The sequence below is a fragment of the Onychomys torridus genome, chromosome 14, assembly GCF_903995425.1.
Source record: "Onychomys torridus chromosome 14, mOncTor1.1, whole genome shotgun sequence".
Lineage (NCBI taxonomy): Eukaryota > Metazoa > Chordata > Mammalia > Rodentia > Cricetidae > Onychomys > Onychomys torridus.
This window is the reverse complement of record NC_050456.1, coordinates 23,747,362-23,764,257: the sequence shown is the minus strand read 5'-3', so window position 1 is coordinate 23,764,257 and position 16,896 is coordinate 23,747,362. Positions and strand designations below refer to the sequence as shown.

At 44.6% G+C, this 16,896-nt stretch overlaps 2 non-coding genes across 2 annotated transcripts; one reads left to right on the top strand and one right to left on the bottom strand.

The window, feature by feature from the left end:
- Nucleotides 1–10,398: 10,398 nt before the first annotated feature.
- Nucleotides 10,399–10,562, top strand: LOC118595920. The gene has a single exon (XR_004946608.1). It is a non-coding gene; the product is annotated as a U1 spliceosomal RNA (small nuclear RNA).
- Nucleotides 10,563–12,397: 1,835 nt separating this feature from the next.
- LOC118595908 lies at nucleotides 12,398–12,561 on the bottom strand. The gene has a single exon (XR_004946600.1). It is a non-coding gene; the product is annotated as a U1 spliceosomal RNA (small nuclear RNA).
- Between the last annotated feature and the right edge of the window lie 4,335 nt (nucleotides 12,562–16,896).

The following is a 16,896-nucleotide window of genomic DNA, read 5'->3' as shown; positions in this document are numbered from 1 at the left end:
TGAGTTTCAGTCTGGAAGATCTGTCCATTGGTGAAAGTGGTGTGTTGAAATCTCCCACTACTAGTATGTGGGGTTTGATGTGCAATTTAAGCTTTAGTAATGTTTCTTTTACAAATGTGATTGCCTTTGTATTGGGGACATAAATGTTCAGAATTGAGACTTCCTCTTAGTGGATTTTCCTTGTGATAAATGTATAATGTCCTTCCCGATCTCTTTTGATTGATTTTAGTTTGAACTTTACTTTATTAGATATTAGGATAGCTACACCAGCTTGCTCCTTAAGTCCGTTGGATTGGAAAGTCTTTTCCCAGCCTTTTACTCTGAGGTAGTGTCTGTCTTTGAAGTTGAGGTGTGTTTCTTGTATGCAGCAGAAGGATGGATCCTGTTTTTGTATCCATTCTGTTAGCCTGTGTCTTTTTATACATGAGTTGAGACCATTGATATTGATGGATATTAATGACCAGTGATTGCTAATTCCTGTTATTTTTTTGGTGGTAGCGTTGTGTTTCCCTTCTTTGGTATTTGTTGATGTGGCATTATCTATTGCCTGAGTTTTCATGGGTGTGTTTAATTTCCTTAGGTTAGATTTTTCCTTCTAGTGCTTTCTGTAGGGCTGGATTTGTGGATAGGTATTGTTTAAATCTGGTTTTATCATGGAATATTTTGTTTATTCCATGTATGGTGATTGAGAGTTTTGCTGGGTATAATAGTCTGGGTTGGCATCCGTGGTCTCTTAGTGTCTGCATAACATTTGTCCAGGACCTTCTGGCTTTCATATTCTCTATTGAGAAGTCTGGTGTTATTCTGATGGGTTTGCGTTTATATGTTACTTGACTTTTTTCTTTGAGGCTCTTAATATTTTTTTCTTTGTTCTGTATGTTTAGTGTTTTGATTATTATGTGGCAAGGGGACTTTTTTTTTTTTTTTTTGATCCAGCCTATTTGGTGTTCTGTAAGCTTCTTGTATCTTCATAGGTATTTCTTTCTTTAGGTTGGGAAAGTTTTCTTTTATGATTTTGTTGAATATATTTTCTGTGCCTTTGAGTTGGTTATATTCTCCTTCTTCTATCCCTATTATTCTTAGGTTTGGTATTTTCATGGTGTCCCAAAGTTCCTGGACATTTTATGTTTTGACTTTTTTTGGCTTTAGTGTTTTCTTTGACTGACGAATCTATTTTCTTTATTGTGTCTTCAATGTCAGAGATTCTCTCTTCCATCTCTTGCATTTTGCTGGTTATGCTTGCATCTGTAGTTCCAATTCATTTAGTTAGATTTTCTATTTCCAGCATTCCCTCAGTTTGTGTCTTCTTTTTATTGTCTTGATTTCAGTTTTCAGATCTTGAACTGTTTCCTTCATCTGTTTAATTGCTTTTTCTTGGCTTTCTTTGATTTCTTCCAATATTTTGTTTGTTTTTTCTTCCCTTTTTTTTTTTTAAAGAGACACAGAAATCTCTATTAATTAATTAGTTAATTAATTAATTTATTTTATGTGTCTTTTACATCATGTATCTTTTTAAAATTTATTATATTTGTGTTTTAATTTTTACACATCAGCCATGGGTTTTTTTCTTCCATTTTTTTAAAAAGAATTTTTATTTATTTGTTATGTATACAGTATTCTGCCTGGCATGTGTTCCTGCAGCCAGAAGAGGGCACCAGATCTCATTACAAGTGGTTGTGAGCCACCATGTGGTTGCTGGGAATTGAACTCAGGACCTCTGGAAGAGCAGTCTGGGCTTTTAACTACTGAGCCATCTCTCCTGCCCTTCTTCCATTTCTTTAAGGGAGTTTTTCATTTCCTCTTTAAGGGCCTCTATTATCTTCTTAAAATCATTTTTAGGATTGATTTCTTCTGCTTCTTCTGCGTTGGTATGTTCAGGTCTTGCAGGTGTAGAATCACTAGGCTCTGCTGGTGTCGTATAGGTCTTTATGTTGCTGCCTGTATTTTTTGCCCTGGTGTCCACTCATCTCTTCCTCTGCTTGGTACAGGTGGTGTCTGTGTCTGAAGGTGCCTCTCTTGTTTCAATTGATAGTCTTGGTCCACTGAGAGTTCTTGGTCAAATTGGTGCTGTTTGGCTCTGCTTCTCCAGAAGTAACTTAGTCCAATCGGTGTTAGCAGTTGTTCCCAATTGGTTCAGGGTGGGTTTATGGCTCTGGTGGCTGTTGGTGGTGCATTGGATGGTTTTCCTGGTGAGGGGGCAGGGAAAGAGTCTGCTGTCTGGTCCCTGTGGCTCTAATGGCTGTTTCCAGTTGGTGCAGGGTGGGCTTATGAGTCCAGTGGTTGTTGGGTTTGCAGGGGCTGGTTTTTTAGTGAGGGAGTAGGGAAAGGTAGCTGCCTGGTCCCTGGGGCTCCGATGGCTGGAGCCTATGGGTTAGAGACCTGGTATGCAGGTCCGGAGATAGGGCCTTACCTGTTCCCAGTCAGTGTAGGGTGGGCTTATGACTCTGGTGATCTGGTTGGGTGGCTGGACAGCTCCTTCTCTTGGGTCGCTCGCCCACTCCTCAGCTGATCTTGTTTCCTCAGACTGCAGGCTGCAGGCTTCTGAAACCTCTCCCGAATGGATCTCAGCTGAACAGGTTGATCAGTAGGGCAATCTCACCAACGCCTCCAAGTTGTTGGGCTTCGCAGGATCAGCAGCTGGGCCCCAGGTCAGCTTTGGGCAGAATGCTCGGTCCGTTCTGGTCACGTCCCACCAGGACGGCTCCCAATAGTATTGGTTTTAAAGACATAAAGGGGTCATGAAGCTGAAGCCAGTTGGGATCTAGAAGGCAGGATATGTATGCTGCCAAGGGTGGGGCCAGAGTGTAGTGTGAATTCTAATTGGTCCTTTAAAAAGAATTTATTTATTTATTTATTTATTTATTTATTTATTTATTTATTATGTATACAGTGTTCTGGCTGCAGGCCAGAAGAGGGCACCAGATCTCATTACAGGTGGTTGTGAGCCACCATGTGGTTGCTGGGAATTGAACTCAGGACCTCTGGAACAGCAGGCAGTGTTCTTAACCTCTGAGCCATCTCTCCAGCTCCCTAATTGGTCTTAATAAAAACCCAGAGTCAGATACTTGGGTAAATACTGAAAGATCAGAAAGACAAAGAAGCAAGCCACAGCCACTTTTCACCTCACCCATTCCTTAGCCTGAAAGGGGGCCCAAGCTCCTGTCTCTGACTGCCTTATATTCCTCTCTCAGCCCAGCCATATCACTTCCTGTCTCCACCTCCCAAGTGCTGGGATTAAAGGTGTGTGCCACCACTGCCTGGCCTGGCCTGGCCTCTATGGTTAACTGGTGGCTAGCTCTGCCCTCTGATTTTCAGATAAGCTTTATTTGTTAGAGCATAAACAAAATATCACATTTCCTCCTTTTGTCTAAAATAATAAAAAGGTTATAACTAATATAAGAAAAACCATATACAATAAGTACAATAACATATGCAATATATATGGGTAATAAATCCATCAACAATGTCTAGTCCGTAAACATTAGACAAATTCAGAGAAAATGCTCCATATCTATCCTATCTTGGTGAGTCCAAAATACCTAATTCACTTTCTATTCTAACTTGTATTACCAAAACTATCTTTTTTTTAAAGATTTATTTATTTATTACACATACAGTGTTCTGTCTACATGCCAGAAGAGGGCACCAGATCTCATTATAGATGATTGTGAGCCACCATGTAGTTGCTGGGGATTGAACTCAGGACCTCTGGAAGAACAGCCAGTGTTCTTAACCTCTGAGCCACCTCTCTAGCCCCAAAACTATCTTTTAATGTCTCTCAATCTTATACACTTTACATTTCTTTGGTGAATTTCTATTCTGAATCTGGCAACAAGGAAAACTATAACTATAAAGTCTTCTACTCCACCAGACACCCAATAAGGAATTAATATTAACTGAGTAAGCATATCTGACAGACTTATCAGTGAAGCAGGATTTTCTGAAGGGCTGTCTTACTTTTTCTGTGTCCTGCTTGTACCGTTTGGACAGCATACTGTCAGCAGTGGAGGCAAAGGCATTTTCTTGCCCAGTGATTAACTTTTTACAGGGAAAAGGGGCTGGCTAAAGAAACCAATCCTGACCCTAGAGCCCAGAACTAGGCATAGATGGCTCAGATAAGGCCAGTGAGAGAAACAGAGTTTGGCTCAGATCAGAGCCATCTCTGCCTCTGGCCAGCTGACTTGTGAAACCAACCAATCACAGAGTAGGACAGTAGCACCCTGGCCCTGGGGCCCAAGACCAGGGAAAGAAACACAGCCTGGGTTTGGGACCTGAGCCAGAGGAAGGGACACTTTATCCACAAACCCAGAACCAAGGAAACATGCCCTGACTCTGAAACCAGTACCAAAGTAACACTCTTGGTCCCTAGAATCTGAGTCAGTGAAAGAAATGTGCCCTAGCCTTAGAAACAGTGTCAAAAAGTCAAGAAAGGCCAGTGAAAGAAACACAGTTTGGCTCTGAAATCAGGGCCATCTCTGTCCCTAGCTCACAAAACTGGCCAATCCCTGGGCAGAAAATAAACTAACAATCACAGTTGACTCTGCCCCCTAGATATCTTATATAAACCAACCTGCCTAGTCAGTTGTGACTTGTTCTCTCCACCCTGGCAGAGGCAGCTATTCTCCTGGACTCCTCCTTCCCAAATAAATCTCTCAAAAGAGTTTTGGGTGTGAAGATCTCCATTCACTGGCATAGAGAAGAACCTTGCTGAGACGTCCCATAGTGGACAGAGCATGGAGGAGCTGAACAGAAGATCTTTGCTGAGACATCCTTCAGTGGACAGAGCAAGGAGGGGCTAAAAAAAGTAACACTTCTCTGGAGCCAGAGGAGATTGCTACACTTCTGCAGGGGTTTCCCTTTTTGCAGAGTGAAGCAAAAGAAACAACATCTTAGGCCAGAGAAGCATCTTCTCTGAAGTAGATTGGTGAAGCCAGGAGCAGACATGTCTCATTGTCATTAAAACAAAACAAAACAAAACAAAAGCCTATGTTATTAAGACATACATCTTACATGCCATATTCTATAGATCTCTGAAATGTTTAAAGACCACCTGTCTGCCTAAAATATATCTGTTTGACCTTGAAAACACACCTAACATGACAAATTCAATTGTAATAGGAGACTAACACTAACCTGCATTTCTTTATTATTCTAAATAATTTGTAATAATAACTTTCAAGGACTAGCAATTTGTATTACATTGTTAAATGAGATGTATAGGTACAATACCTTGAACAGGATTAGAAATGTATCTACAGTATGTTCTAACAAAAATAATCTCAACTTAGTATCAATATACAAAGATCATATCAATGTAAAATATTTAAAACAAGTAGTTGCTTTTTAACCTATCCTTTTTACATACCCCATTTTTCTTTTCTGAGTAGACTTAATAATCTATCCATTAATTTATCATTTCCATATCCGCCCCTTTTTTTTCCTTTTTCAAAACAAACCCTGAATCTAATCTCCTCTGTTCAGCTTATTTTTTTTAACCATTACCAATAACAATTTGTAACAACCACCCTAAACAATGACAAATATCCATAACCCACTGAAAGACTGAAAACCACCTGCCCCACCTCTTGGGAATGAATGTGGGTGTTGTGTTCTTAAAATTGCTTCCTGTTGTCTGGGGGTGATGGCATCTTTAGGGGATCCTGAGGAGAAAAATTTGGGTTAACTGTCAAGTCCTGGGAGAGGTAGCTGTGTCATTTGTCCAGTCTCTGCATAATGGGGAAGTGCAGGGCTTGTCTCAAGTCCTGGCTAGAGAGGCTGGATCATCTCAGCTAGCCACCTTGAAATTGTCCTGAGCATTTTGCAGTCCAAAGCCGATCTTTGGGTGGTGTTTATCAGCTTAGTGGCATTATCATAGTCCATGTGGAATTACTGTTGTGGGGCCCCATCATCCTTTTGGAGACTTCAAAGGTCGCTGTTAGGTGTGGTCATGGCTCATTGCAGAAAACTTAAACGTTTTACGTCATATGTAGCAGATGGTTAAAGGTTAAAGGATCAATATTTGTTATGTACATCCAGAGTACAAAAACTTAATTCCTAGTTACCTGAAAAAGACTCAAACCTGAAATCATGTACAGGAAGCTAGATGAAGCCTTTTTCTAGAATTAGTTAGTACTCTATATGACCATTAATATCATGAGAAAAAGTTTAAAATATATGTTAATCTTGTAAATTTTGACATATTTGTACCTAAAGAGAAGCTATAAGAAACCAAAATAAAACCAAAGAATTATGAGGTCAGTAGCAATAGAATAGTCCCCAAACTTTTGTTTTTCTTCTGTCCTATGTGAGGTGGCTCTTCTGCCATGAGACAGAGATTTTGGATTTTGCTTTAACAAGCATGTTGTGGTTTAGAGAAGGAGAGAGCCACACTCCAACTCCAGAGCCAGCTTTAATTTTCAATTGAACTGGGACTACAAAAAGACCATTTGTGTTATATGTCTGTTGAGAATAGCAGAAACAAACATTTGGGAAGATGTGAAGTTTTATCCTGTTGAAGATGTGATATATCAATAGGTCAATTTCCTTCTTTTCTTGGGTTATTTTTTTTTTCTGGATGAATTTCCTCTTTCTTCAGATGTCTCATTCATCCAGTGGTCTTCAGATTCCTTAGTTTGATGCCTTCATTCTCCTGGAAAGACAAAAACAAAACCCTGCCCCAACCCTAATTTTGGGGAAGTTGCCTTATGACAAGTTATATCTGATTAAATTGGATGGTCATACTTGTCAGGGACCAAGATGTCAGGGACCAAACATGAACCATGGAAAGTACTAGCTAGGCCAGAGAACAAGTCATAAGCCCACTGCCCTTACCCAGAGCAGTAACACCTGTTTACCAACCAGAGGCCCTCAAAGATAAGAACATCCCACAGTCAGGTGCCATGGCAACCAAACGTAAAGAACATTCCATGGTCAGGAAGCCTAGCAACAGAACAAATGGGCCCTGACCTTAACCAACATCCTACAGTTGCTCGATCTGCACACCCGCCCCCCATCCCCCACGTCCTGCTCCTCTTCCACGTTCTGCCTCCTTCCCTCCTTCCCCCTCCTATGCTATATAAGCCTTGCTGAAGAAAATAAAGTTTGCAGCTTGATCAGAATCCTGTCTTGCTGTCTGTGTCTCTGGTTGCTTTCATTCTCTCCCACAGGTGGGTTGCCCCCGTTGATACCCCGCTGGCCGGGGCACACACTGGTTGATGAGCTATCACCTCTTCTAATTAAGAGGTCTCTCTTGTTCAAATCTAATCTTTATCAATTTTTATGGTATCCATAGCTTTTCTTATCCCGTGGAATCAAAAGCAAAACCTCTGTCCCAATGTAACACATATCCTGGTTTCTATTCTGAAGTCAGCACATCCTTGAAGTATACAGGCTGATTTAATTCTGTAGTTTTTTCTATTATCCAATGTCTCTCAACAGCATTGAGAAAATTCAAAGTTAATAAATCATTATGCAATCTATTTCTGGGGGGGTCTTTATTACCCCTTCCAGTTTATTTAGAATATCCTTTAGAGTTTGGTTTGATCTTTCTATAACTGCTTGCCCTGTAGGATTGTGTGGTATACCTGTAATATGATTTATATTGTAATAAGCAATATACCAGAGACATATGCTTAACCTTTGTCAGTTTTAATTTGTACAATTATACCCATGATGGTCATAACTTTTAGCAAATGTGTGATTACAGAATCAGCCTTCTCAGAATTCAAAGCAGTTTTGAAAGCTCATTGAAATCCTGCATAGGTATCAATGGTGTAGTGTACATATTTTAATTTTCCAAATTCTACAAAATGAAACATATCCATCTGCCAGTTCATTCCTTTGAGTAGTACACTTTGAGTTACTTCCTGCAGGGAGTGGAGTTTGGTTGTACAAAGAACAAGTAGAGACTGGGTGGTGGTGGTGCACACTTTAAATCCCAGCACTCAGGAGGCAGAGGCAGGTGGATCTCTGTGAGTTTAAGGCCAGGCTAGTCTACACATCGAGTTCCAGGACAGGCTCCAAAGTTACACAGAGAAACCATGTCCCAAAGAACAACAACAACAACAACAACAACAACAACAAAGCAACCAAGTAGGACATTTCCTTATTATAATTTCCTTGGCTAATTGCCAAGTGATGGAAAAATCTTTTTTCAAACCTTTGCTATTGGCATGATGTTTTTAATGAAATTCTGAGGCCCCTAGCACATTCCCTATCAATAGTTGATCAATTTCTTCATTACATTGTGCTTGACGGCCTGGAAGACCCAAATGGGATTGGATGTGATATATATGATGATTCCTATTCCTGATTATTTCTTGTAACTGAATAAATAGCGAAGTTAATTCTGACACATCAGGAATAAATTCAGCAGTTTCAATGTGTAAAACAACTCTTTCTGTATACTGAGTGTCAGTAACTATGTTAAGAGATTCTGTAATCTAACCTTGGATAGAATCATAAGGGCTTTGTACCACTTTACTTAAATTTTCTGATTTGTAACCCGCCTTTACTTGTTTGTTTGCATTTGTATAAAATGTAGGGTCTTCAGAAATTGGTGTTCCCTGTATAATGTGAGGAAGAATCCAATTAGTTCTCTTTATAAATTTAATTCTCTACCTTTTGGGATATTTGTTGTTAATCTCTCCCAAATTACTGCAAGCTCTTTGTTAATGTTCACATAATTTGTCAATTTCATCTTTAGTAGAAGGTACTACAATTTCTGCAGAATCTATTCCTGCTAATTGATGAAGTTTCAATTTTCCTTTTAGAATCAACTCAGAGACTCACATAAGTTTTTAATTTCTTATTCTGTTTATGTAGTAAAAAGATCCATTCTAAGATAATATCTTCCCTCTACATTAATATTCTGGTAGAAGAACCTTCCTTCCTTCCTTCCTCCCTCCCTCCCTCCCTCCCTCCCTCCCTCCCTTCCCTCCCTCCCTTCCTCCCCGCCCGCCCCCCTCTCTCTTTCTTTCTTAAGGCAGGGTCTATCTTTGTAGTCTTGGCTGTCCTGGATCTCACTCTGGAGCCCAGGCTGGCCTCGAACTCAGAGATCCACCTGACTGCCTCCCGAGTGCTGGGATTAGAAGCGTGCGGAACCACCGGCCTGCAGGAAGGTGTTCTGTCCTGATGCTGAGTTGCGAGGTTCGCGGCCTCTAAGGTTGTTTCGGGTCTGTAAGCCCTCAGTCTCAAACCCAGGACAGGTGGTGGATAGGAAGGAGACAAGTAACTGAATCTTTTTTCTTTTTCCTTTGTAGACAGGATCTCATTGTGTGGTCCTGGCTGGCCTAGCCCTGGAGACATAGACAAGTAGGGCCTCTCTGCCTCCCTCTGCTTCGCCTGCTGGCCCCTGCCTCTGCCTCTGGAATGCGGAGGTTAAAAGTGTGCAACCCCCACACCCAGCGGCAACTGAATTAAAACAAAAAACAACTTATTGTTGGTGGGCTCTGGTTTCGCCCCTCCCATTTGTTGTGTTTCTATGGCTCGCGCTTATGAGTGGGGTGGTCAGAGACAAACTTTCTGGAAGCGGTCTCCTTCTGTGGATTCTGGGGCTAGAAGAGAGGTCTTCAGGCTTGCAGAGCGAGCAGTCACACGGACTAAACCATCTGCCCGGAGTGAATTATTTTCTCTTTTGAGACACGGTCCCCTGTAGCCCAGGCGGGCCTCAGAGGGATGGCTTTGCGGGGGGGTGGGTGGGGGGGTGGGTGGGGTGTGTGTGTTTGATTTTGTTTTTGGAGACGGTTTCTCTGTAGCTTTGGAGCCTGTCCTGGACTAGCTCTGTAGACCAGGCTGGCCTCGAACTCACAGAGATCCACCTGCCTCTGCCTCCCCAGTGCTGGGATTACAGGCATTCGCCACCACCGCCCGGCTCCGGGATGGCTTTGAACCCTGGGTCTTAGCGCTGGAACTCCAGGATCGCGTCAACACTTCATCGACATCCCCGGCTTGTCACGTTTTGGAAGTTGACCGCAAACTCAAACGCAAACGCAAACGCGATGCCGACACGGACCCCGCGGATGGTGTCTAGAGGGCGGTCAGTCGGTCCGGAGGTCTGGCCGTCCGCGGCGCCCCGCTTCAGGCTCAGCGCCGGGGTCCACGGGGTGCGTCCGAGCGCCGGGCGCACACTGGGCGGAGGCTCCGAGCGGGGCCTTTGACGTCAGGGAGGGGCGGGGCTATGCAGACGAGGCGGCGCGCAGTGGCTGCCGGTCCCGCGGGCTCGGAGGGCGGCGTCCCGCGCGGTGACGTCCCGCGTGGGTGAGGGTGAGGTCCGTGGGGACGGGAAGACGGCGACGGGTGTGGAGGGCGTGGAGGAGGATTCGGCGTGTGGACGTGGGCGACCGTGTGTTAAAGGGGCGCGCGTGTGTAGGGAGAGCGTGCGTGCGGGCGTAACAACTCATACTTACCTGGCAGGGGAGATACCATGATCACGAAGGTGGTTTTCCCAGGGCGAGGCTTATCCATTGCACTCCGGATGTGCTGACCCCTGCGATTTCCCCAAATGCGGGAAACTCGACTGCATAATTTGTGGTAGTGGGGGACTGCGTTCGCGCTCTCCCCTGATGTTCTGGGTTTTAAAAAGCAGATTTCCTTTAGCTTGTACTTCGGAACCTGTTTAATAAACTGCTACTTCTGCTTACTGCGCATCTGCAGTCCTTACAGTCCAGCAGATCAGGCTGTGGACAATCCAAGTGTTCTGTTTCCCATTAAGCCCACAAAGGCTTACCAGTACTTGAAACTCACATGGTGAAATGAGCAATTCCTGCCAGCTGTCCTCTGGCACATTTGCCACCAACCCCAATTCATAAAGGTTCTTTATTCACTAGGTCCAACAGGAGCACCCTAACTCCTGCTCGCTGCCTAGAATTTTCTGAGTGTTTGATCTAGATTCTGGTTCATGCTGGTGTGGGAACATGCTGGTGTGGGAAGTGCTTCATCCACTGAATCATCTCCCCAGGTCCCCAGGAGTTTTAACTTTAAAAGGTATCAAATGCATATATGGGTCTTTTGCCTGCATGTGTTCCTGTGTTCCTGTGCGGTGCCCACAGAGGCCAGAGGAAGGCATCGGATCTCCTGAAACTGGAGTTACAGAGCATTGTGAGCAGCTATGTGGGTGTGAGGAATTGAACCCAGGTCCTCTGGAAGAACGAACAGCAAGTGCTCGTAACCACCAAACCTCTTGTGCATCTAAACACAGCTGCTGTGAGGTGACGTGTGCAAGGGCCACATGTCCACTGGACAGCTTTTCCCAGCTCTCCTCCCACAGTCAGTCCTTACATTCTTCTGGCCCTCTTCTGAGTTCCCTGAACCTTGGGTGGGGGAGGTTGGTGTAGACCATCCATCTGCAGTTGAGCACTCAGTTACTTGTTCTCAGCATTTTGACCGGTTGTGGGTCTCTGCAGTAACCATTGCACCAACGTGCTTCAGAGAGACGTTTCTCTGACCAGAGAGTTGAGAACACCACAAATCTGGGTATAAATATAAATATTTAGAAGGCAGTTTGACAGCATGACCGTTAGTATTGTGTGAGGGAAGACATTGTTTTTCAACCCTAATGAAACTCACTGGGAAGCATGATGCCTGTTAGGGTTCTAGTGCTGTTATAAAAACTCAGGTGTCGGTGGCACATGCCTTTAAAAGATCTCAGCACTTGGGAGGCAGAGGCAGGCAAGATCTCTGAGTTCCAGGCCAGCCTGGTCTACAGAGTGAGTTCCAGGACAGCCAGGGTTACTCTAAGAAACCTTGTCTCAAAAAACCAGCAAAACAAAACAAAAAACTCCAGGACCAAAAGCGACTTGTGGAGGAGAGGGTTTGTTTATTGCAGTCTTCAGTCCCACATTCTAGGGCTCTGGCCCCCATTTTGAGTAGCTGTTGCCTTGCTTGCCGACCTTGACCAGATAGATGTCCTCCCTATGCTGATTCCCTGCCGGTTTCCTTCTTCCTGAACACTCACTGGAGGTTTGTCTGTGTATCCTGAATTTGGTGTAAACAGCTTAGATGCAAGAATGTAGAACACCGGTAGCAAACTTCTGCCCTCCTGGGTTCTCCCATTGTGCTGTAAACCTGTATTTAAGGAGGCCTCCCCAATCTCATTCGCTGAGGCGAATGACGAGCTGTCTCTTGTCTATTTTTTAATCCACAGCCCCTCGCTCAGATATGGTGAACGGGTGGTGGTAGCAGGGGCGTTACTGCAACACCACATCACAAATCCATCATCATAGAGGCCAAGGAAGGATATTGCTTACTGGCTTTTTTGCTCTTCACGGCTTGCCCAGCCTTCATCTCATTACTGTGTAGCTTCCTTTTCATTACTGGGTAGTTAAGCAAACGCAAACATCCAGACCTCTTAAAGTAAAAAAAGAGGAAGATTATAATCTCTTACTTTTGACAGCCATACCAGGGGAGAGCGCGAACGCAGTCCCCCACTACCACAAATTATGCAGTCGAGTTTCCCGCATTTGGGGAAATCGCAGGGGTCAGCACATCCGGAGTGCAATGGATAAGCCTCGCCCTGGGAAAACCACCTTCGTGATCATGGTATCTCCCCTGCCAGGTAAGTATGAGTTGCTCTCCACGCACGCACGCTCTCCTTACACACGCGCGCCCCTTTAACACACGGTCGCCCACGTCCACACGCCGAATCCTCCTCCACGCCCTCCACACCCGTCGCCCTCTTCCCGTCCCCACAGACCTCACCCTCACCCACGCGGGACGTCACCGCGCGGGACGCCGCCCTTCCGAGCCCGCGGGACCGGCAGCCACTGCGCCCGCCTCGTCTGCATAGCCCCGCCCCGCGGGCTTTTTTTTTTTTTTTTTTTTCCCCTTCCGACCGCGATGGCCCCAGGAGCTCCCGAACGTACTCCGTAGCCAAGAGGACCCTAAACTTGGATCCTGCCCGTGTGTCATCGCCCACAGCTGGGTCACACACTCGGGGGTTGTGCGGCCCGGCTTTCTCACGGTACCCAGGCCCACAAACCCTGGGGTGGCACCGCCCACCGTGGCCTGGGTCTTCCCTCTTTCACCACTGATTAAGGAGATGCCCTTCGGGCTTCCCAGCCTGCAGCCCGATCTCGGGTCAAGTTGACGTGCAACTGGCCAGCACAACCCCTTTAATCAGTCCCAACGCCCCGGCGGTGCAGAGGCACCGTGAGTTCGAGGCCAGACATCCGTGGTCTTCCAGCCCGGGCTACCCGGTGAGATCTGGTCTCGAAACCAACAAAACAAGCCAAACAGAAACACAAAAACCAAACAAACAAGACAGGGAAGTGGAGTTGTGGGGCTGGAGGAACGACTCAGCGGTTTAGAGCGCTGGTTGCTCTTGCGGAAGACCGAGGTTCCATTTCCCGCACCCACGTGGCCGCTCACAGCCCCCTGCCAGCTCCAGTCCCAGCGGATCCGATCGCCTCTTCTGACTGCGCAGGTCCTGGCGCACAGGTGGTTGTCACTCGTGAATACACACCAAATGGGTGTTAGAAACGGTCAGTGGACGAGGCTGGGCGGGAAGACGAAGGGGATCTGCAGGTGTGAGGGGACAAGAGAGTGACCGGGGTCGTGAACGTGGTTGACGTACGTTGTGTGCGTGTGTGAACACGTCATCGATGAATTCAATTATTACCTATAGCTGCTGTAGATGGATGGTTACCAATAGGCAAAGGATGACCCCAGCCAGCACTCAGGAGGCCGAGGCAGGCGGATCTCTGTGAGTTCGAGGCCCGGCTGGTCTAGTGAGTTCTGGGACAGCCAGAGCCTCATAGTGGGACCCTGTCTCAAACAAAACAAAAGCTGGAATGAAGCACTGAGACTCGAGGGCTGGGTTGTGTGGTGGGAGCTCTGTGAGTTTCAGGCCAGCCACAGCTACACGGAGAGACCCTGTCTCAAAACAACAACACTCAAAACTGCGACTTGGCCAGGGGCATATGTGTGTGTGTGTGTGTGTGTGTGTGTGTGTGTGTGTGTGTGTGTGTGTCTTGGTGAGAGAGGGCATGTCTAGTGTGTGAGCTCAATCCTCAGCACCAACAGGTTAAACTGGGCATTGGTGGCTCACACCTTTAACCCCAGCACTTGGGAGGCTGAAGCAGGTGGATCTCAGTGAGTTCAAAGCCAGCCTGGTCTACAGAGCAAGTTCCAGGACAGGCTCCAAAGCTACACAGAGAAACCCTGTCTTGAAAAACTGAACCAAAACAAACAAACAAACAAACAAACAAACAAGCAAATGCTAAATCCAAAAAACCTGTCTGCAGCATATTTCCCCAGCCCCGGGTGCTGCAACCCACCGGGTAGTGCCTCTAAATGGAGGCACGGGGAGCCACACTTGGGTCACTGGAGTTACTTGCTGTCAAAGTGAAAAGCACTGCATTTAGGCTTCAAACTTGAAGCCAGCATGTAGGAGAACTGGACTGTGTTTTTTCACAAAAGACTCGAAACTTCAACATCCCAGAATAGTTGACATTAGTGCTGAACTCATCTTTTGAAAGTACCCTGAGGCTGCAGAGATGGCTCAGAAGTTAAGAGATTAAAAGCATTGGTTGCTCCTCCAGAGGTCCTGAGTTCAATTCCCAGCTCTTACATGGTGGCCAACAACCCTCTGTAATGAGATCTGGTGCCCTCTTCTGGCATTCAGACAGACGCTGTATAAATAAAGAAGAAAAAGAAATAAAGAAAAAGAATTGAGTCCCAGGAGCCACGTTGGCTCGAATTCGTTTAATCTTAATGTTGGGAAATGTGTTTACAGGTTTCAGAGTGCATCGTGGCTGAAGCAAAGACTTAGAGTGATCTCGGATTAAGATATTTTGATAATAGCTTTGAGGTTAGGGATCAAATATAAAGCATCCCAATTATTACTAGCTGATGTACTTTCCTTGTGAGGATTGATTGGTAATAAAAAATGATGATTAATTTTTTGTACCCATTTCAGCCCAAAATCTCCTGATATAAAAAACTATTGATGAGTGGGTATGCACCCTAAAGATTTAAAGTAGAACTGACTGATTTTTTGTTTGTTTGTTTTTGTTTTTCAAGACAGGATTTCTCTGTGTAGCTTTGCACCTTTCCTGGAACTTGCTTTGTAGACCAGGCTGGCCTCGAACTCACAGAGATCCACCTGCCTCTGCCTCCCTCCCCCCCATGCTGGGATTAAAGGCATGCACCACCACCACCACTTGGCTGACTGATTGTTTTTCATGTATAAAAGTTTAGACTTGTGATTCCTTTAAGATTCCTTATACGATTACCTTCCAAGATAAGGTGATTGGTTCTTTCTTTATAATGGCAAAACACAGCCTGCCAGTATAAGAACCGGCTGAGAAGAACACCTTGCTGGTTTACACTCTGTTCAACTATAACAAGTTGCTTGGATATGAATGTACATAGCCTCTTTGGGATAATTTGTTTTTCAAGTATTTAATCACATCCAGGATATGGAAAGCATACTGTTTCTTACTTGTATTTATTGTCACCATTCACTTGAAAAATAGAATATAACCACATTGTAATTTCTATATTGCCTGAAAGGATTGGTTGGTGTATAGAAGCTATAGAGGAAAAATAGAGAGCATAAGGAAGGATAAAGATAGAGTTAGAAGGAAAACATCACAAATGAGAGAATAAGGAAGAATAAAACAGAAGAAAAACATCAAGAGGGAAGGAAGGGACACCTCTGGATAGAGATAAGAAAAGAGAATACAGAACGCAGACTCTGAACACAAAAGAAGATTAAAGAGAAGGTCTGAGAGAAACCATCAAGAGAGTGTGGGAGTGTTGTCCCCCTCACCCCAAGGATTAAAAAAAAGCCAGAGTAAGCAGACTGGATGGATTCCCTTTGAGCCTTGTGCTCCTGGAGGCTGTCCCCCAGCAGCAAAAACTGTGGTAACAACCGCCACTGAGCTGACAAACTCCACCCACAGATCACTTGGGATTGCAAACTGCTGGGGACAATTTCAAGGCAGCTAGCTGAGACGTTCATCCTTACACACTGCTCCAGCCAGGACTTCAGATAAGCCCATCACACAGAGACTGGCAAGGAAGGATACAGCTAGCTCTCCCAGGACTTGACCATTATCTTAATTTTCTCAGGGAACCCTAGAGATGCTAACCCCACCCCCACCCCAGACAGCAGGAAGCAATTTAGAGAACATGGTGCCCACCCTTCCCAAGAGATGGGGTGGGTGGTTTTTGGTCATTCTGTGGGTTATGGATATCGGTCATTGTTTAGGGGGGTTGGTTACAAGTTGTTATTGGTAATGGTCAGGAAAAAAGCTGAACAAAGGAGATAATATTCAAGGCTCTCGCTCTGAAAAGAGAAAGAGGATATAGAAATGATAGAAGGGTAGATTATTGAATCTACTTTTAAACTAAAAAGACAACCACTAGTCTTAAGTATTTTACATTGGTATGGATTTTTGTATATTGACACCAATTTTTTAAAAAATATTTATTTATTACATATACAGTGTTCTGCCTGCATGTATCCCTGCAGGCCAGAAGAGGGCGCCAGATCTCATTACAGATGGTTGTGAGCCACCATGTGGGTGCTGGGAATTGAACTCAGGACCTCTGGAAGAAACAGCCAGTGCTCTTAACCTCTGAGCCATCTCTCCAGCCCTATTGATACCAATTTAAGGTTATTTTTGTTATACTGTATATATGTTTCTACTCTTAAGATTTTTTTGTGTATGATTCCAATTTAAGGTTATTTTTGTTAGAACATGCTGTGCACACATTTCTACTCTTATTGAGGGTGTTGTACCTACCTATGCAGCTCATTTAACAATGTAATTTCTAGTCCTTGGAAGTTGTTATTACAATCTATTCAGGATAATAAAGAAATGCAGGTTAGTAGTTCATCACCTATAACAATAAAACTTGTAATCATGTTAGGTATGTTTTCAAGGTCAAACA